Genomic DNA, 21,858 nt, shown 5'->3' with positions numbered 1-21,858 from the left:
TAAGCAAGATGACATGATGTAGAGGGATAAACTCAAGCAATATGATATAAACCCCATCTTGTAATCCTCGATGGCAACAATACAATACGTGCCTTGCAACCCTTTCTGTCACTGGGTAAGGACACCGCAAGATTGAACCCAAAGCTAAGCACTTCTCCCATGGCAAGAAAGATCAATCTAGTAGGCCAAACCAAACTGATAATTCGAAGAGACTTGCAAAGATAACTCAATCACACATAAAAGAATTCAGAGAAGATTCAAATATTATTCATAGATAAACTTGATCATAAACCCACAATTCATCGGATCTCGACAAACACACCGCAAAATGAGTTTACATTGAATAGATCTCCACAAGAGAGGGGGAGAACATTGTATTGACATCCAAAAAGAGAGAAGAAGCCATCTAGCTAATAACTATGGACCCGTAGGTCTGTGGTAAACTACTCACAACTCAACGAAGGGGCAAGGGTGTTGATGTAGAAGCCCTCCATGGTCGATTCCCCCTCCGACAGAACACCGGCGAAGGCTCCAAGATGGGATCTCGCGGATACAGAAGGTTACGGTGGTGGAAATTGAATTTTTTCTACTCCTTGGATGTTTTCGGGGTACGTAGGCTTATATAGGAGGAAGAACTATGTCGGTGGACGCCCGAGGGGCCCATGAGACAGGGGGGGCACGCCCTATAGGGGGGGCGCCCTCCTATTTCGTGGGCGCCTCGGCTGCTTCTTGACTTGCAATCCAAGTCCTCTGGATCATGTTCGTTCCAAAAATCACGCTCCCGAAGGTTTCATTCCGTTTGGACTCCGTTTGATATTCCTTTTCTTCGAAATACTGAAATAGGCAAAAAAACAGCAATACGGGCTGGGCCTCCGGTTAGTAGGTTAGTCCCAAAAATGATATAAATGTGTAAAATAGAGCCCATAAACATCCAAAAGGGGTAAAATAATAGCATGGAACAATCAAAAATTATAGATACATTGGAGACGTATCAGTGGACCTCACACCCTGCCGGATCTACCTTCCGCACCTTGGAACCCCCAACTAGCAACTCACCACTTCGCCGGAGCCGCTTCAGTGACTGGCTTGTCCACCGCTCCAGATCTCCGTGACCGCCATCATGGTACATCGCACCAGATCTGCTTAACCGACGCCCTCGTCGACCACAGTCTAGGACCTTCACTAACTCCCTCGTCCGCCCCTTCGCTAGCCCTTCATACAAGCTCTCGTCCACCGCAACAGATCCACCTCACCGAAAGCACTGTACAACGCACCCGCCGAAGCCTTTGTCCATTGCACCGGACCCGCTCGACGGACGCCATATTCAACTCCAGCAGCCCTGCTTTACCGACGCCGCAGCCTTATCAGGTTATTTCGATTTGTACTCCTTTGGTTTTTCTCATTATCGTGCAACTATTCACTTACCACAGATGAGTTTTCTTGTATGTCGACAGGCGCCGCAACCGTAGCACCGGAGCCACTTCAGCGACAGCGACAATCGTCCCAAACTCAACCGCAACACGAGCACTGTCGACGATCCTTAGCTACGAAGTATGACAATGATACCCATATTCCAGCGAGAATCAGGTACTATTATCCAACGACCAACGCCTACGTTCACTTTCCTAGCATAAGCACCGCACCTTTGAATTTCTTCAGGTCATCATTCAGTTTTTCATGAGATGCGTTATTCTGCTTGCACCTGTAGGGCCATACTTCTGGCAGTGAACATGTTACATGTGCTAAATTACATACCAGTGCACATATAGTTAATATGCTTTAGTTTTGTCCTAAGTATTACTGTACTTCATAGATATCACTGCCTACTATTTTACTTCTTGAATGCTATATTTATGATAATGGTGTTATTCTGATGCCACCTGTTGGTTCCATCAGACTGCTTAATGTTCTCTATGCTTAATTACACATCAGCGAACTAGCATGTGGTTCCGCTGCTTTTTGTTCGTTTTACCCTACATTTTCTGATGCTAGCCATTACATCACTGCTCCGAGCCTCTGTTCATTACTAGTTTATGTATTCTTGATCTTCCCAAGTTACATGACTAATTGTATGCTTCTATTAATTATGGAGCTTCTACATAGAGGGAAGCAGATATATTGTCGTGTATGCACACACCCTTCTTTCATTAGTTTAGATGAACCATTGATGATCAATTCGGACAAGTGCATGCGATTAAAATTAATTTTACCTAAATAGAGGGTGCAGAATAAACTACAACAACTAGATTTGCAACCACGGGATGCTGACGATATCTTCAAAGAACATTGCAATAGCAGCGAGGCTTCACAGCAACATATGGTAAGCCAGTGTGTTTTAGTACATGTGAAATGTAATGCGAGTGGGCTGCTTTCTTGGCTTGTGCCCTCAACCTATAATCCTACCGAATTACAAATAGTTCAGTTGTCTGCTTTGCTGTATTGCTTGATTCGAATGCTTGTTTGTTGTTATGCTATACCTGAGTTGGCCAATATGTCAGCAGTGCCTACTGTACTATCGTAAAGAAATGGATGCCTAGTTCATTTGAATCCTTAACTTTTCCTCTCAACTTCATCAGAAGACTGTCTTCGTAGTTTATATGAGGCCACACTGTTAAGTGCTTTCTCAGATTATTTCAACTACTTAGATTCCTTGGTAACTTAAATATAGCGGTGGTACACTCCCTTTCAACTAGGGATGTCAACTGGGTCCCGTTTAATCCCGATTAAAGTCCACTAGTGGTATGATAGTTCAAAAGAGTTTTTGTTTTTTGAGGAAAATGAACTAGGGAACTAGCAAAAACTAACTAGATGGGGCTAGCGGATGTCGTTTATTTGCCACTTACATCCCTAGTTTCATCTTACCATTTTAATTTCTTTTCGGTTGATGCTACTTCGAACCGTTTAAATATAGCTTGCCATGCTCGGCAATAATTCGTATGTCCAAGGTTTTTGAGTCACGACTTGGCGAGTCGCCGCAAGCCCTGCGGCTCAGCGTATAGTCGACGAAAGTCGTTGTATAGTCACCATAAGTCACTGTATAGTCGTGAGTCGCCTTGATTTTTGGAAAACGACTTATGTCCAGCAACTCAAAAACCATGAGTATGTCATTTACCATGTAAGCTTACTGCCTGGTTCATACGATAACTATCTCTTACTTATGTCCAGCGGAAACCTTTCAGGATGCCTTTCACACTAGGACACAATGTACAACCCCAGAATCTATTTGTGGAAGCAGTGCGCCATCCATGTTACCGGATGGTAGCCGTTCAGAGGCAACACCGCCGGAGAGCAGTCTGAGCATAGATATTATAGTGCTTGAGGCTCTACTAGAGGCAGAAAGAGATGGTGTGGCTGCCATGAATGAGGTAATCTTTATCTTGAGGCTAGAAATTATGGAATTAGCGGCACACATTATGCAAGCAACCCAAGATTTGGAGGAAGTAAGAATGTTGCATTTGAAGACGGAGGAGGTCCTGCTGTTTCTGCTATCCGAAGCCCAGGGTAATCCCGGTTCTTCTTTAGATACCAGTTGAAATTGTCATTAGATTATTGTACTTGCATGTTGTGTCATGTCTCTGAATGGATTATGTTGCAAGACCCCCTATGTTGTCCATGTGTTGTAATGATCCGAATTTTTTAGGCAAGGTAATCCTCAGTACTTGTATGATTGACATAAGGTGAACTATTTTTCGTGTGAGCATATTGTATTGGATGAAATAACTATTTCACTCAGAGTGTATCCAACCTACTGGGTCACGGCATTTCTAAATCATAATCATATATAAAGGTGGAATATATCTTTGTTGTGGTTTTGAAGAAATAAATAACAAAATGTAGAATTATCTGTGGATATTTGTAATCAAATACAAATTAGATTTGAATTTAGTTTGCCAGGGTCCATGGCAAACGTGAATGCTAATTCTCCCAAGTTTTGAATGAAGCGACTAAACACCCACTATAATTTATGGGCTACCCGAAGCAAGTGTTTGTGAGATGAAAATTACTGCCTACCCCTAACACTTGACATCCTTATCGACCAATACACCACTATGGATCCGCTCACGTTTTCCTATGAGAACGCCATCCATAACACTCATGCTTATCTTGCGCATTTTAGAGTATCCACTTTCACTTGTCTATGAACTGTATAGGCAACCCAGAAGTCCTTTACCGCGGACACGGCTATTCGAATAGATAATGTTAACCCTGCAGTGGTGTACTTCTTCACACACGCTCTCGCCACTTACCACCATGTACATGTCGTGTATCTCGACAACCTTCAATCGGAAGCCTGGCGAGGAAGTCAGCCATGACCTGTCTAACCACACAAGTCTCTAGTCCAGGTTTATCGCCTATTCGGGTTCCATCCGAAAGGAGATACGGCCGGGGTGTCGCTCACAGCCCCAAACAATGTGTGCAGGGTTCCCAAGCCCACCATCCGGGTGTCACTTGGTACACCGAGCCACTATGCCTAGTCTGTCCCAAGCCCACCTATACCGGGTGCCACTTGGTAGACTACTAAAACTATCTACAAACACCAGAAACTAGTTGCAACTCCTGGATAGAGATCGAGTTGATTAATAAGTCGAGAGGGGTCGAGTTACCGGAACCCAATGTGTGGTAGTAACTGTTCATGGGTCACAAACACAGAACTCAGTTCCTGAGGACGGCTGCAATGAGACAACCCACCATGTACTCCTACATGGCCTCTCACCGCTACCTTTACCAAATCATGTTCACACACTTAGCTCTCAACAGTAGGACATGTTCACACAACATTCCAATTCATCCCCAATGAATTAGACCTGACTCAACTCTAAGCAGTAGCAGGCATGACAAATAAGCATGAATGAGTAGGCACATCAGGGCTCAAACAACTCCTACTCATGCTAGTGGGTTTCATCTATTTACTGTGGCAATGAGAGGTCATGCAGAGGAAAAGGGTTCAAGTACTGCAGCATGTAACAGTTGAATTGTTGTTGTCCTAATGCAGAAAAAGAGAGCAGGAGCGAGAGAGTGGGATTGTATCGGAATGAACAAGGGGGTTTTGCTTGCCTGGCACTTCTGAAGATAGTATAGCTCTTCATCGGTGTCATCGATCTCATCGTCGGAACCACGTCTATTGGGGGACAATTACCGGCAACAGAGAGGAAACACAAAGAATGCAATGCAACAATATGATGCATGATCATGACATAGCAATATACTATGATTTGAGCTAATGCAACTAACAACGATTTAAATGAAGTTGGTTTGCATGCAAGATTCAAATTCAAACTCCATATGTGATTATTCAAATGCCATTTAACTGATTTGACCTGATCAGCAGGCAGAAGTTGCTCCAACATGCATTAAAAAGTGTACAAATGGATAGATTGGATTTTTCTAATAAATTTTCATATATAATTTATTTCATTCCGAGTTATAGATTATTTACTATGAATTTTTTGAAGTTTTATACATTTTCTGGAATAAATAAACCATTTCTGATTTAACCAAATATCCAGAAAATATTATGACGTCAGCACTGTGTCATCCCTGCGTCAGCAGGTCAACTTAGCTGTTCTGGATCAAACCTGATCACCGGGGCCTACTGGTCAGTGTAACAGTGCTGGCTTGGGTCACTAACGGGTGGGGCCGGTCAAGGTCCATGTCAGCCCGGTCAAGGTTGATGCATGGGTCCACTGGTTTTGCTAATTATCCTAATTATCTTGGTTAACCAGTAAACTAACAAACTGGGACCCACTATTAGTGACTAGTGTTAACTTATACGGTTAATTAGTCCCTAATCTAATGATGGCCACGTCGGCAGCCATCGGGGTTAGTTGCCGGCGACACACAGACGCGGCGCAGCTCGCCGGAGTGGCGCTAGAGGCTGTGGCTTGCCGCGCTGAGGGCACCAGAGGGAAGCCCTCGCTCGCCCCCATCCAGGGGCGCACGCAGCTGGGCGCAGGGAGGCCCGGGTCGTCGTCGGCGACCACTTGGGCGGCGGCCGGAGCACGGGGTTAGCCTGGAGGGGCTGCAGTGCACGGTAGGAGGTGCGGGTGGTGGATTTGGCTTGCTAGGGAGCTTCTGAGCACGTTAACGGGCTCGGACACGGGCGACAGCAGTTGTGGTCACGGCGGCGTCATGGCTGGCGACGGCGAGCTCAGGAGCTGACGGGAGCGGTAGCTACGGCACGTGTCCGACGAGGGAAACAGAAGGGAAAGTTAGCACGGCTCACGGTGGTTTGACGGGGAGGCTCAGCAGGCTCGGGGAGTACCGGTAGGTGGTGAATCATCGATGAAGTCCGGCGAGCAGATGCGGCGGTGACTAGCTCGAGGGCGATGTTTCGAGGCGCCCGCGGTCGTGTGCTTCAGCAGAGAGGTCGAGGGAGACGCGGGGAACCTCCTGGATATGGTGGTTCAGCGAGGCGGCTGCGGTGGCTGTGAGAACTGTGGTGGCCTGCTCGTGGCGGCTTCGGGATCGGGGGAAGAAGCGTTGGGACGAGGGGAAAGTGAGAGAGAGGGATGGCTCGATGCGGACGACAGCGGCGAAGTCACCCGCGTCGTCGGCAGGAGGCAGCCAGGCAAATGCTGTGTGGCGCACGGTGAGCGTGCGTGCGTCAAGCACACGCACCCTGTCTACTGGCGAGGTGGAGAAGATGATTGGCAGGTGGGCTGCACAGTAGCCAGCCGGCTAAATGGGCTGCACAGTAGCCAGCCGGCTAAATGGGCTGCACAGTAGCCAGCCGGCTAAATGGGCTCCGGTAAGTTAGGTGGGCTTCTTTCTCTCTCCTTCTTTCTACTTTTGCTTCTATTTTCTAGTTTTCTACTGTAGTTTTGAGCTTAGGAAAAATACCAAGGCATTTCCTAAAATCTTGAAAATATTCATGGACACTTGCTGAATTGTTTCAGTGGCCCAAAAATAGTTCCAACATTATTTGAACATTTAAATTATTTATAGTATTTAAATTCCCAAAGTCAAATACAATAAGATATAATTCAAAAATCCAGAATGGCCTAGAAATATGTGCATCATTTTTGGCAGAGGTTTTCACCTTTATCAAAAATCATGAACTTTTCTAAAGGGCATTTGGGTTCATTGAAAATATTTTTACTAAACCTAGTTGAATTCATTTGGTGCTAGGGTTTGGTCGTCCCCATTTCAAGTTTCAAAAATTAAACATGATGCAACACATGACTAGCTAGCCCAGAGCAAACCAGAACTAGGGATGTGACACATTGTTCTAGATGTAAATGTTTTCTCCACATATACCTGGTCAAACTTTTCTGAGGCTTGACTTTTCAAAACATCCATATGCTTATGGACGTGACAGAGTCCCTAACTAGAGAGAGAGTGAGAGAGAGAAATAGAAAGAGTGAGTGAAAAAAGTGTGCGTACGTGTGTGAAAGAGACATGGACAACACACGATAAAAGTAGAGAAAAAGCGTGTGTGTCTTATGCAAACATATCACACATGCATCTTCGACAATGGAAGCAAGGTGTGGAGATAGTGCATGGTTTTTTCCAACCGAGAGAGCAAGACCCCTAGCACGTGGCCAAGAGGGGTCTAACAAACAAGGGAGAGAGGTCGAGAGAGACGTATGGAGAAAATGCAGACATGGGGAGGAGAGAGTGTATGTTTGTCATAGAGAGATCCCCTGGATATCATGATGGGACTACATGGGTGGGAGATCGAGTGACAAGGTGTGTGCGCGATAGAAGATGCCCCGAGAGATATCGAGATAGACGTATGGATGGAAGGAGACAATACGTGTGTTCCTGATGGCTACTGAGAGATAATCTTACTTAGGGGGGGAGTGCTTGCGCCTATGATGGAGTGAGGGATTATGGTACTTAGGGGGGTGCGTGTCACTTGGAGAGAGAACAAGGGCGGAGAGTGTTGGATGGGTCTATATGTATAGCGTGAGCGAGACATGTGTATGTGTGAACCAGGGAGATATAAAGTTTGAGAGAGATTGAGGAGCCCTGATAAGGCTGAGTGGTGCGTCAGATAGCTGAGAGGGGGAAAGAGATATTTCATCCGCTCGATAATGCATTGCATGTAAAAAAATTAGAAGTCAAACTTTGGAAACTTTGCTCAGGTTTATGCAAATGTACAAAACTACATCTCATGGTGAATCTAATGGTATATGTTTGCCATTCTAGATGTAATTGTTTTCCTCCACGTACATGGTCAAACTTTGTGATGTTTGACTTTTCAATAAATCTATATGCCATGGACCGAGGAGAGTGCCTAAGTCGAGACAGATCAAGTTCTTGTGAAGGATAATGAGTAAGTGTGCAAAAAGAGTATGTGTGTGAAAGGGAAAGTGACAACAAACCATAAATTAGAGAGAGTGTGTGTTTTTTCGTTTCTTAGACGAACATATAACGCATGCATCTCCGAGATAGAAAAGCGAGTCGAGGAGATACATGAAGATAGCTAGTGTCTGATTGTTTGCAACGGAGAGAGACACCCCTGTAGCACATGTCCAATAGAGGTCTGGCCAACAAGGAACAAAGGTCGAGAGGGACACATGGAGAACATGGACGCATGGGGAGGGAGAGAGGGTGTGTTTGTGATAGAGAGATCCCCTCGAGATCGTGAGGGGACTATATGGGTGGGAGATCGAGGGAGGTGTGTGCGCGATAGAAAGATGCCCCGAGAGAAATTGAGATAGACCATGTACATGTTTGTGATGGAGATTAAGATTAGCTAGTCATATACATATAGGGGGGACTACGTGTGCCTACAATTGAGTGAGAGACCATCATACTCGGCTAGCTAGGCATGAGATTGTGTGTGTGCATGAGCGATGGAGAGAGAACGAGGGAGATAGATAGAGTATTAGATGGGTCTATCGAGTGCGAGTGAGAAATGCATGTGTATGTGTGACCCAGGTAGATGGAGAGTTTGAGACAGAGGGGGAAGAGCTCCCAGATGATAGACTGGTGCATGAGAGAGTTACGAGAAACGAGCCAAGGAATTTGTGTGCGTACGATGAGTGAACCCAAGATATCTAGCTTGGACTAGAGTATCATACATAGTGTGCGAGAGAGACCTATAGATGGAGTATATATGCATGCGAACTAGAAAGAACCCCCCCCCCCACACACACACACACAAAGAGAGAGAGAGAGATAGAGAGAGAGAGGGAGAGATGGAGAGAAAGGGAGAAGGACTAACAAAATTTGTTTGTCGGATGCGTGCGGCAGAATTGAAGATTGTCAGAGAGAGAGAGAGAGAGAGACTACTGGAAACTGGGAATTTGCCATCAGCCAGCTCTTTGCCATCTGCTTATAGAAAACAGATGGCAAAGAACTGACAGACGGCAAAGAACATGGTTGCCATCAGCCAATTCTTTGCCATCTGCTAGTGGATGGCAAATAATCTTTGCCATCGGCCAGCAGATGGCAAAGAGGTGGGTAGGGGTCCAGTGTTGTAACGGCCTATCAACCCACCTCTTTGCCATCTGCCAGCAGATGGCAAAGAATATTTTCCGTCTGTTGGCAGATGGCAAAGAAGTGTGTGGGGCCCAATGGATGACGGTGTTGTAACGGCCCAGTAGCCCCACCTCTTTGCTATCTGCCAGCCGCTGGCTGATGGCAAAGATATGGGCCTTTGCCATCCGATGGCTGATGGCAAAGAGGTCGGACTATCTCCTCCCCTCTCTTCTTCTAAAAAAAATTATCCTCCCCTCTCTCCCAGCCCGGCCCCACCCCTCTCTCTCTCTCCCAGCCCGGCCCCACCCCTCTCTCTCTCCCCACCTCACCCACCCACCACCGTTGTCTAAAAAAACTCACCCACCACCGCACCCGCGTGCCCCAGCTGCGGACGACGCCCAGCACCGCCGCCGGCCCGCCACCGCCCAGCACCGCCGCCGGCCCGCCCCTCCCCGCCACCGCAGCCCTCCCCCGCCCCTCCCCGCCACCGCAGCCCACCCCTGCGCCCGTCCCTCCACCGTTCCAGGCCGCGGAGCCGCCCCCTCCCCGTGGCCCTCCTAGACACCGCGACCCTCCCGGCCACCGCGGCGTGCCCCGCGGCCCTCCCCGCCACCGCAGCCCGCCCCTCCACCGAGCCAGGCCACAGCGCCGCCCCCTTCCCGCGGCCCTCCCAGCCATGGCGCCATCGACAATTCAGATTCAGGTTATAACATCACCATGTTCAGCACTGACCATGTATAAAAGTTGGCTAGAAATTGGAGATCAACATAAGAAGAAAATAGATTAGACTACCAGTGCTTGCTGATTTTGCAAACTCCAGTTCTTGCGCGTTTGCATGAGCTCGATGCTCTGCCGCCGCTGCCTGGGACTGCTTTGTTTGGTTTCCCCATTCGTGGATCTCGACCAGGTGCCCGGCGGCCGGCTGCCCGGCGAGGCGGAGCCCTATGGCGGTGAGCCAGCGGCGGCTAGGTTACGCTCGCAGTCTTGCTGGTTGCCTGGCTCGATTGGGTTTTGGGGATTTTTCTGCGAGTGCCTGTACGTGGGTGTTGTGCTTGTGCAGTCGTGCTAACTAGTTTGGGGCTATGGTCTGAGCTTTGTGTGGCCGTTCTATCATCCAGTGCAAACCCCACATGTATTGGCCCATGTACAAGATGAACCGTATTTTTGGTATACGCTGATTTCGGCTACCCGGGGCGGCCGACCATAGTCGCCCCTACCGTGGCGCTTCCACTGCCTGATGGGATGGCCTGTATTTTAGCTAGCTGAGCATGTTGATCAGCTCCGGCCAGCAGGCGTGTGCTTGCACTGCTAATGGCTAGGTAGCTGAGGCCCCGTTTGATAACAAAGTATTTTCTAAGTATTCTTAGAATACTGCAGCTTTTTATAATACCGTGGTTTTTATTAGAAAGGGTTGTTTGATTGTCTCCAAAAACTATGATTTTAATACTGCAGTTTTTTGCAAACTACAATATTTTCTCTGCATAACAAGAACCACATACCTCTTTTTTTAAAACTGAGCTCACTGAGGAGAAAAGAGAGTCTCTCGCTCAGACCTTCTTCTCAACATCCTCATATCCACGACCGTTTTATTAGGATCTTCTGCTTGGTGATTCAGTTAGCTCGCTTGCCGTTTGTTGTTCCAAATTACAGCCAACCACAAAATCGTTTTGAAGACGTTGTTGCCGTCCGGATAGGCAGCTAGAATATGTGTCTTCTACACCGTGTGCGTGGCCGTTCTTGGTGCATGGCCGAATAGTTGCATAAAATGGCTAGCTAACTAGGAAAGCACACGTGTGTTTGCAGCTGCTAATGGTTTTACCGAGCTAATTTTGAGTCGCTGAAAACGGGATAGCCAAACAGGTTGGCTGTATTATCAATACTACAAAATATTCTGTTATGTTAAAACCGTGGTATTTCATACCTGTAGGCTAAATTACTGTAGTTTTTTGATACATAGGTTTTTGGGATAGTTTTCTATCAAATACAACCTGAGTGCTTGAATGCATCAATATTGTGTTTTGCGGCCACAACCAAACATGTCACAGTAATCTCAATACTTCAACATACTTTGGTATGTCAAAACTGTGGTATCTGGTACCCACTGACAAAAATATTGTGGTTTTCAATACTTCAGTTTTTTTAATACTTTGCTACCAAACATAGTATTCTCATAAAAAAAGAGGTTCAGGGTTCTTTTTTGTATACAGAGATAATACCATGGTTTTGCAAATAATGCAGTATTAAAAACATAGTTTCTAGTGGCAGCCAAACACCTCGTTGTAATTAAAACTATGGTAATCTAAAAAACTGCAGTATTCTCAGAATACTTTAAAAATACTAAGCTAACAAACGGGGCCTAAGGTTTAGTTTGGCGACAAAGTTTCTAGAGAACCATGGTAATTGAAAACCACTATATTCAGATGTGTCCACAATGAATACTACAGTTTCTTTAAACCATGGTTTTTCTCAGTTTTACCAAAACTACCTACGTGTTTGGCTGGTGTTTCGCCGGGGTCGGTTTTTTTGGACATACAAGTGTCCTCTATTTATTTGTCAGGAAATGTGAATGATACCGAATTGGAAAACAATCAAGTACTAAATAGACACTCCCTATTTATTTGTGAATTATGAGTTAGGTCATATATTTTCCAATTTTGTTATGAAAAACATCATATATATTTGCGTTGATTGGGTGGATTTAAATGTGTAGTTGTTTCATCGCTGTGGGGGTCTGGTGTTCAACGACCTCCCCGTGCGTTTGACGAGCTCCGCCCCTGCGTTCGTGGGTAAGCACAAATGACATCTCCTCCTCTCCCCCTTCATTTTCTCTGTTCCGGGCTTCGTGTCGATGAAACTTGCTAGCTATAGGTGTATTCCATCATCAGTATGCGTGACCACTATGCGTCTCCCATTTGAAAGGGTTACATGTATAAATATGCATTCACTTGCATATTTATAACCGTAATTCTTTCGAATTGTCCAACGTTATCCATGGACAGCCCGAGTATGTGTAGATTGGGTTCGTTTTCCCATATGCTCTGCTCCGGATCCGATGCAGAATTTCGTCAGTGCCTCTCTGTTGTTCTCCGGGTACACATCCTCTCTGCTTGTTGCCGAGATGTGTATCAGGGGAACAGCGGGGAGGTGCTGCCGAAATTTTGTGTCGGATCTGGAGTAGAGCATGGGAAAATGAACCCAATCTACACATACTCGGGTGGGATTAGGACCTATCTTTACCTATTAGCGGCTAGGTTGCATGGACGTAATAAAACTGAGAAACTCTATTAACTGATGAATATGGTTTGCTGAGTTATGTATGTATTTCTTGTGTGTCCAGTAGCTAGGCAAGATGAGTGATCGTGCGTGGATGTACACCAGTCACCCTAGTTAGAAAGACATGACCCCTGAATGGATGACAAAAACCAAGGGGTTTATCACAGCCGCATTAGCAAATGGACAGAAAACAACCTGGTGCCCCTGTGTCGAGTGCGACAACTATCGTAAGATGTCAGAGTTTGAAATGATCAAACACCTACAGAAGTGGGGTTTTATGCCCAGTTATACAATGTGGACATTTCATGGTGAGTCTGCCCAATGTTCCAGAGCTGAGGAGGGTCGTCGTCGCACCGACGAGCATGGTACCGGGATGGAAGACATGGTGCAAGACTTTGATGATGCTCGGGATTCGGACGATGAGATGCAGGAATCTGCAAAGGCCTTCAATGATATGCTGGAGTCTTCGAAGCATCCTCTCCATGAGCACACCGAGCTTTGTCAGCTGGATGCCATCGCACAAGTAATGGCTCTGAAGGCTCAATTCAACTTGGGCAGAGAATGCTATGACGCGATAGTGACACTATTTGGACACTTTCTACCCAAAGGCCATATAATGCCTGCAAACCTGTACCAGTCGGACAAAATCCTCCGTGTACTTAAGATGCCCTATGAGAAGATAGATGCCTGTGAGAATGGATGTGCCTTATTTAGGCTCCAGTATGCGGACTTGAACTATTGTCCCATTTGCAAGTCTTCCAGGTATGTTGAGGTAGACAACGGTATGGGTGAGAAGTGTCAGACCAAAATCCCCATTAGCGTTCTTCGGTATATGCCAATCATACCAAGACTTCAACGTCTATTCATGGTTGAAGAGACGGCCAGACAGATGACGTGGCACAAATTGGGCAAAAGAATCGAACGGGATGCAGATGGGAATCTGATGATGGTACACACATCGGATGGTGCTGCATGGAAACACTTCGATGCATTGCATGATGAAAAAGCGGCAGATCCAAGGAATCCTCGAGTAGCCGTCAGCACGAATGGGTTCAATGTGTTTGGTATGATGGCATCCCAATACAGTTGTTGGCCTGTATTTGTCATTCCACTCAATCTCCCCCCCGGACAGATTATGCAAAGAAAGAACATTTTCCTGAAGTTGATAATTCCGGGGCCCAACTATCCGGGGAAGAATATGAATGTGTACATGCAGCCGCTTAAGGATGAACTGCAAGAAGCTTGGGATAATGGGATCAAGACATACGACGCTGCTACAAAAAAAACTTCCTAATGCATGTGTGGTACATGTACTCGATGCATGACTTGCCGGCGTATGCGCTATTCATTGGCTGGTGTGTGCATGGTAGGTTCCCGTGCCCCACATGCAAGGCAGCTCTTGAGTTCCGTCAGCTGCAGGCGGGTGGCAAGTTTTCTTGCTTCGACATGCATAGATAGTTCCTGGATCCTCACCATAAGTTTAGAAAAGACAAGAAGAACTTCATCAAAGGTAGAGATGTCAAAAATTCTGCACCACCTGCATTGGCAGGCCAACAGACCCAAGATCAGTTAAACGCTCTCGAGCCAGATCCAGAGCGTCCAGGGTATTTCAAGGGGTATAATACGGAACACGTCTGGACCCACAAGATATGCTTGCGGGATCTACCATACTTCAAAGACCTCCTTTGCCCACACAACATCGACGTGATGCACACTGAAAAGAATGTCAGCGAGGCCCTCTTTGGTACATTGTTCGGCATAGAGGGGAAAATGAAGGATAATCCTAAGGCCAGAGTCGATCAGGAGGCTCTATGTGATAGACCGCTACAAAACATGAAACAACCAAAAGGAAAGAAGAACTGGGCGAAACCAAAGGCATGGTTCAATCTTGGAAGGCCGGTTATGAGGGAAATACTCCTGTGGGTGAAAAAGGAGTTGATGTTCCCCGATGGGTATGCATCGAATCTAAAGAGGGGAGCGAGCCTTGAAAAGTTGAAAATATTTGGTCTCAAGAGTCATGATTGCCACATATGGCTTGAGCGGGTAATGCCGGTGATGTTGCGTGGCTTTATCGCTGAGGATGAATGGCTAGTACTGGCAGAGCTGAGCTATTTCTTTCGTGTTCTATGTGCGAAAGAATTATCGCCTGGCTTGCTAGAAGAAATGGAAGAGTTGGCGCCGGAGTTCATCTGCAAGTTGGAGAAGATCTTTCCACCTGGCTTCTTTAATCCAATGCAGCATTTGATTTTGCATCTCCCGACCATGGCACGATTGGGGGGGCCCGTGCAGAATCGTTGGTGCTACGCAACTGAGAGGATGCATAAGACGCTTCGAGCAAAATGTAAAAATAAACGTCGAATTGAAGCATCGATGGCCGAGGCATTCATTACTGAGGAGGCGGCAAACTTCGTGACAGCACACTACAAAGCCAAAAATCGTCATTTGCATAATCCGAAGCCTCGGTACAATGTTGGCGACCCTAAAAAGGGTGGATCCAACCTCAGCCTATTCAAAGGGAAGCTCGCACCAGCCGGTGCTTATACTCCCTTATTGTTGGATAATGACGAATGGCGGACCATTACGTTGTATATCTTGAACAATCTAACAGAAGTTCGGCCGTACATCGAGTAAGTTCTCGGTACATTGTTTCACAACCTCTACTTCATTTGAACTGCTCTTATTCCTGGATATTTGATACAGTCGATACGTCGCCGAATTCTCGTATGGAGCGGTTATCCAAAAGGATTCTGTCGAAGAGTATGAGCTTCTGGAAATGCATGGAGGCGGCTATCCTGGTTTCATCTCTTAGTTCAAACAAATGGTAATTTCCATTAGACCATTTCATTTCTTCTTCTAATTTCTGGCTAATGCAACAATCCTTTCGTATTAAATTTTTAGGCTAGTTCAGAGTCTATGGACGCCGAATTGAGACAAGTCGCTAATGGTTTTGACTATAAGGTCCATTCATTTGACAAATATGACATCAATGGGTATCGCTTTCGTACCTATGGCAAAGAGATATCTATGGCCGACCGAAAGTCTACAAATCGTTGTGTCTCTGCTATCGGCGAAGGAGATACCGAGTATTATGGAAGAATTGAAGCAATTTATGAACTTCTATTCTATGGTGCAAACCCACCGAACGTTGTAGTCTTCAAATGTCATTGGTTCCAGCCGAAAGAGACTAGAAGGACTCATGAAAATCTAGGGCTAGTCGAAATCAAACAAAGCACCCATTTGGATGTTCCCGATGTCTATATTACGGCTCAACAGGCAACCCAAGTTTTCTATCTACCGTGGGCCTGCCAAAGTGATCCAAATCTCGAAGGTTGGGATGTCGTTTATGAAGTGCCGCCATATGTTAGACCACCTTCCCCCAATGAAGAGGATTATGAACCTCACATTAATCCAGACACATATGAAGGAGAATTGTTCCAAGAAACACGTCTTTCCAAAAAACGTTTCAAGAACCGCTCACCTCATAACATTCAAGTAGACAGCGGCAGTGAATCCGAGCCTGAGCAGGAACAAGAAGAGCCGGAACAAGAAGAGGTTACTGTTGTGGATGACCTATCAATGCTTGACCGATTACATGCAGGAGGCCTTCCAGATGTTGATGAATTTATTGATGATAATGATGATGAGCACGTCATTACTGATAGTGATGAGGATGATGCATTTATTGACCCCGAAGCATATATAGACGATGATGATGCATTTATTAATGATGACGATGAAGATTAATATGTCCATGTCAGGTATTACATTATTATTATATACATATATATTATTAATTAGTTCAAGTTTTAACCTAGCTAGCTCTAAAATGAGCTATACTTAGCATTTATTCCTCCAAAATGAATTTGTATGCTTAGCTAGCTCAAAAATGACATAACAACCTTAATTAGCTCAAAAATGACTTTAACCTAGGATAGCTCTAAAATGAGCTATACTTAGCATTTATTCCTCTAAAATGAATTTATATACATATTATTATTCATGTCAGGTATTCATTTTTTTATGTTGTACTAATTTCGTTCACTCTTTGTCATTCCAGGTGTTGACAGATGGTGGGCGTGGGTCGAGAGCACTCCGGGGCTCCTACCTCGGCGCATGGTGGGAGGGGTAGTTCCATCCCCCCCCCCATAGCCTCCGGAGAGCACTAGATCTTAGTTTGCAGAGTCCAGCGACGGTCGCTTCTTCTTCGGCCGGGAGAGGTCGGGGGGGTAAGAAGAAGGAGAAGGCTGCTAGAGGTGGACGTGGCGTCGGGAGAGGTAGGAAGGCTGCTACGCCTTCCTCGCCGCCACCCCCAGCTGAGTCACCCGACCACAGGGCTGCTCCGTCTGAGATCGAGCCATCTGAGGTGGACCCGTCTCGGACTCCACTCCACGTACCTTCGGCCGACGAGGCTATGGCAGACGCGCCTACGGCCGACGAGCCTCGGTCCGCCGAGCCTCGGGCTGCCGAGTCTTCGCCCCACGAGACTCCGGAGCTCAGTCGGGGTCACGCTGAGTCGGAGCCGAGCCCATGGGAGGACTGGACGGCGTCGAGTGCACATGGTTGTGTTCAGGGTGGAGACTATAGTCCTGATAGCTATAGCGAGGGTGAGTGGGTTGAGGGGCGCAAAGTCTACCAGCGTGGTCGTACAAAGCTCCCGCCCACCCCGGCGACCCCCGACCAGAGGTGGTTGATTGCGCCTAACGGGGAGAAGTAAGTGCATTTACTCTTTTTTTTAACCTTTTGCCTTGACGTTTCTTCGAATATCTAATGCGTTGGCCTTGTCATACTGCAGTTCTTGGACACACGAAGATGGTGTCCGCAGGCCCAACACTGTCCTTGGTGTGATTTGTCGCCAGTGCTTCCCGGGGTGGGTCATGTTGCCCAGTGAGGGCCGGTTTCCAGAGCTAGGAATGACCTGGGAGCAGTACTTGGCTGCCCCGGCCCCGCCGGAGCATAGGGTCGACGATGTCGAGTGCGACACAGTGGCCAACATTGTGATCGCCATGTTTTGGTAATTTCTCCTTTGCCATTTACGTTGTGTTTTCTTCTTTGATTGCATACCTTCTACATGTGTTTTCTTGTTTGATTGCAGACCTTCTAATCCGTGTTTTCTTGTTTGATTGCAGACCTTCTACAGGTGTGCTGAGGGACAGGAGGAGGCCGCGGCTCGGGTTATCGACGCCGAGTGCAGGCGCCTACTTGGAAACTTTCGGCACGAGGCTCGGACGCAGGCTGTTCGAGACTACTTAGCACAGACTGGTATTAGTAGGAGAAAACAGAAGTGCCGGGACAAGTATCTGAGTAAGGAGAAGTACATGAAGGTAATTACCTATTCTTAAGGCCTTGTACTTAGTTTCCTTGATTTGATTCGTAGGCGTAGCGCTCAAATTTCTCTTGCTTAACTTAGGTGCCTCCGAGATGGTGTGCGGACAAGATGGACTGCTGGGAGGTGTTGGTGGATGAGTGGTGCTCTCCCCAATGGCGCGTCGCCCACAACATAGCAAAGGAGAAGCGTTTCAAAATGAAAGGTGTGCCACACCATCTAGGCAGCGTCGACCTACATGGGTACGGGAAAAACTGGGTATGTGTGGTTTGCTTCATGATTCATGCAAATTCATTCTTTGTGCTAGCTTGAGTCCTTAACTAATACTCTGTTCCTCTCTTTTAGTCAAAACACAACAAGGCTCCAGTGCCAGAGCTGTTCGACCTCTATGGCATGTCCAATATTGCACCGTACAAGAAGGCCAAGGCATTCTCTGAGTCTGACCTCGAAAATGCAAAGAACTTCAGCAACGAGGCCTCCCACCACAAGATGGTGCAGTACGTTAAGCAGGGGAAGGCGAGGAAAGGGCCGGACTTTAACCCGAGCCGGCCTCTTGATCCAGAGCTGGTGATGATATCTGGTGGCGGGAGGTCCCATGGCTCGTTAGCCATTGGTAATGGACTGATACGTTGTAGTAGCACTCTCCGCAGATCAAGAAGCGCTAGACCAGCTCTGATCCTGAGATACCGCCTCGTTAACGACCAGTGGAAATCGAATTCCAGGTTTGTTATACGGACTCAGTAGCCTTTCCTCCATTACATTGTGTTTGCGGCCGTCGATGATTACAATGCTAACGAGTGGTGTTGTAGGCTGCTATTGAGGCAGAGAGAGTGAAGACCCAGGCTGCTTTTGAGGAGAGGGACCGGCAGTTGGCAGAGAGGGACCGACAGGCGGCGGAGAGGGACCGGCAGGCGGCGGAGAGGGACAGGGAGAATGAGGAGAGGATGGCTAGGATGTTGGAGGAGGAGAGGAACCGGAACGACTCGGCTAACCGGGCCATGTACGAGCTCTTCGTGGTAAGTTTCTTCTGCATATTAGCTAAATCATGCACGCAATGTTCCTTTCATTAGTAACTAATATGACTGACTCGTCAAAACCAAATGTGCAGTCCATGTGCGAGAAGAACGGCCAGACCCCTCCGCCGATGCCAGTCATTGCTCCGGCGGGCACGGTGAGTTTCATTTGAACGGTCATTAGTTACTAGTCTTCACATTTGAGTTGCATCATGCTAACGATACATTGGAAATAATCTTTGGTGCAGCGTAACTCCCGACAAGCATCGACCGATCCTTCTCCGTCTGCCACTGGCGCGACCGGTCCTACACCTACACCTACACCTACACCTCCGTGATGACGGTAAGTTTCCCAAGTGTTTTGCTTAATAGAGTTTTGTTGTGATGCCATGTTGTATCTACACATATCGTGCATAATGTGTGTATGTTTGAAATGCATTGTATGTGTGGGATTCGACACCTAGTCGTGTGCCTTTGGTAGCCTTCCATACAGGGAAATGCCTCCTAGTGCTTCCACTGAGCCATGGTAGTTCGCTACTGCTCCGGAACACATGGATTGACCGGCATGTGTCCTTCTTTGCTCCTGTGTCTGTCCCTACGGGGAAATGTCACGCGGTGTATCACCGAAGTCCTTGTAGCTTGCTACGACTTGGTTGCACTCGCTGATGACCGACACGTGCATTGCTGGGTCATGTATGCCTGTCCCTGTACGTTTGTGCCACCTTGGTTCTATGACTAGTCATGTCGGCCCGGGTTCTCTGCCATATGGATACTAGCGACATAATCATATACTTAGCATTTTTTCCTCCAAAATGACTCAATATGCTTAGCTAGCTCAAAAATGACATAATAAGCTTAATTAGCTCCAAAATGACATATTTAACCTAGGATAGCTCTAAAATGACCTATACTTAGCATTTTTCCTCCAAAATGACTTAATATGCTTAGCTAGCTTAAAAATGTCATATTTAACCTAGGATAGCTCTAAAATGACCTATACTTAGCATCTTTTCCTCCAAAATGACTTAATATGCTTAGCTAGCTCTAAAATGATATAATATGCTTAAGAAATGACATATTTTAGGTCCTAAATGACTTCATATGCTTAGCTAGCTCCAAAATGACATAATAACCTTACTTAGCTTCAAAATGACCTATTCAACCTAGGCTAGCTCTAAAATGACCTATACTTAGCATTTTTTCCTCCAAAATGACTTAATATGCTTAGCTAGCTCAAAAATTACATAATAAGCTTAATTAGCTACAAAATGACCTATTTAACCTAGGATAGCTGTAAAATGACCTATACTTAGCATTTTTCCCTCCAAAATGACTTAATATGCTTAGCTAGCTTCAAAATGACCTATACTTAGAATCTTTTCTCCAAAATTAGTTAATATGCTTAACTAGCTCTAAAATGACATAATATGCTTAAGAAATGACATAGTTTAGCTCCTAAATGACTTCACATGCTTAGCTAGCTCCAAAATGACATAATAAGCTTAATTAGCTCCAAAATGACATATTTAACCTAGGATAGCTCTAAAATGACCTATACTTAGCATTTTTTTCTCCAAAATGACTTAATATGCTTAGCTACCTTAAAAATGACCTATTTAACCTAGGATAGCTCTAAAATGACCTATACTTAGCATCTTTTCCTCCAAAATGACTTAATATGCTTAGCTAGCTCTAAAATGTTATAGTATGCTTAAGAAATGACATATTTTAGGTCCTAAATGACTTCATATGCTTAGCTAGCTCCAAAATGACATAATACCCTTACTTAGCTTCAAAATGACCTATTCAACCTAGGCTAGCTCTAAAATAACCTAAACTTAGCATTTTTTCCTCCAAAATGACTTAATATGCTTGGCTAGCTCAAAAATTACATAATAAGCTTAATTAGCTCCAAAATGACCTATTTAACCTAGGATAGCTCTAAAATGACCTATACTTAGCATTTGTTTCCTAATATGCTTAGCTAGCTTCAAAATGACCTATACTTAGAATCTTTTCCTCCAAAATTAGTTAATATGCTTAACTAGCTCTAAAATGACATAATATGCTTAAGAAATGACATAGTTTAGCTCCTAAATGACTTCACATGCTTAGCTAGCTCCAAAATGACATAATAAGCTTAATTAGCTCCAAAATGACATATTTAACCTAGAATAGCTCTAAAATGACCTATACTTAGCATTTTTCCTCCAAAATGACTTAATATGCTTAGCTATCTTAAAAATGACCTATTTAACCTAGGATAGCTCTAAAATGACCTATACTTAGCATCTTTTCCTCCAAAATGACTTAATATGCTTAGCTAACTCTAAAATTACATAATATGCTTAAGAAATGACATATTTTAGCTCCTAAATGACTTCAAATGTTTAGCTAGCTCCAAAATGACATAATAAACTTACTTAGCTCTAGAATGACCTTAGCATGTTTTACACCAAAATGACTTAGTATGCTTAGCTAGCTGAAAAATGACATAAAAACCATACTTAGCTCCAAAATGACCTATTTTACAGATATAAGTTGCATCATAATAATCTTCACATTTTAGTTGCATCATAATAATCTTCTTCTTCTAGTCTTCTTCTTCTAACTTTCTTCTTTCCCATTTTACAGATTTTCTTAAGATCACGGAAGCTTGGGTTGATGGAGTGCTGGTATTTAGTTTTTGTTTTGACCTTGTGAAACTTGCTACCTATGGATGAAACTGTGTAATATTGATCAAACTATGTATATGTATGGATGAAACTTGCTACTATTGGTAACATGTGTTGGATACATATGTGTTCATGACTATTGGTA

This window comes from Triticum aestivum, chromosome 3B (assembly GCF_018294505.1).
Source record: "Triticum aestivum cultivar Chinese Spring chromosome 3B, IWGSC CS RefSeq v2.1, whole genome shotgun sequence".
In the NCBI taxonomy this organism is placed as follows: Eukaryota; Viridiplantae; Streptophyta; class Magnoliopsida; order Poales; family Poaceae; genus Triticum; species Triticum aestivum.
Note: the sequence above shows the minus strand (reverse complement) of the source record.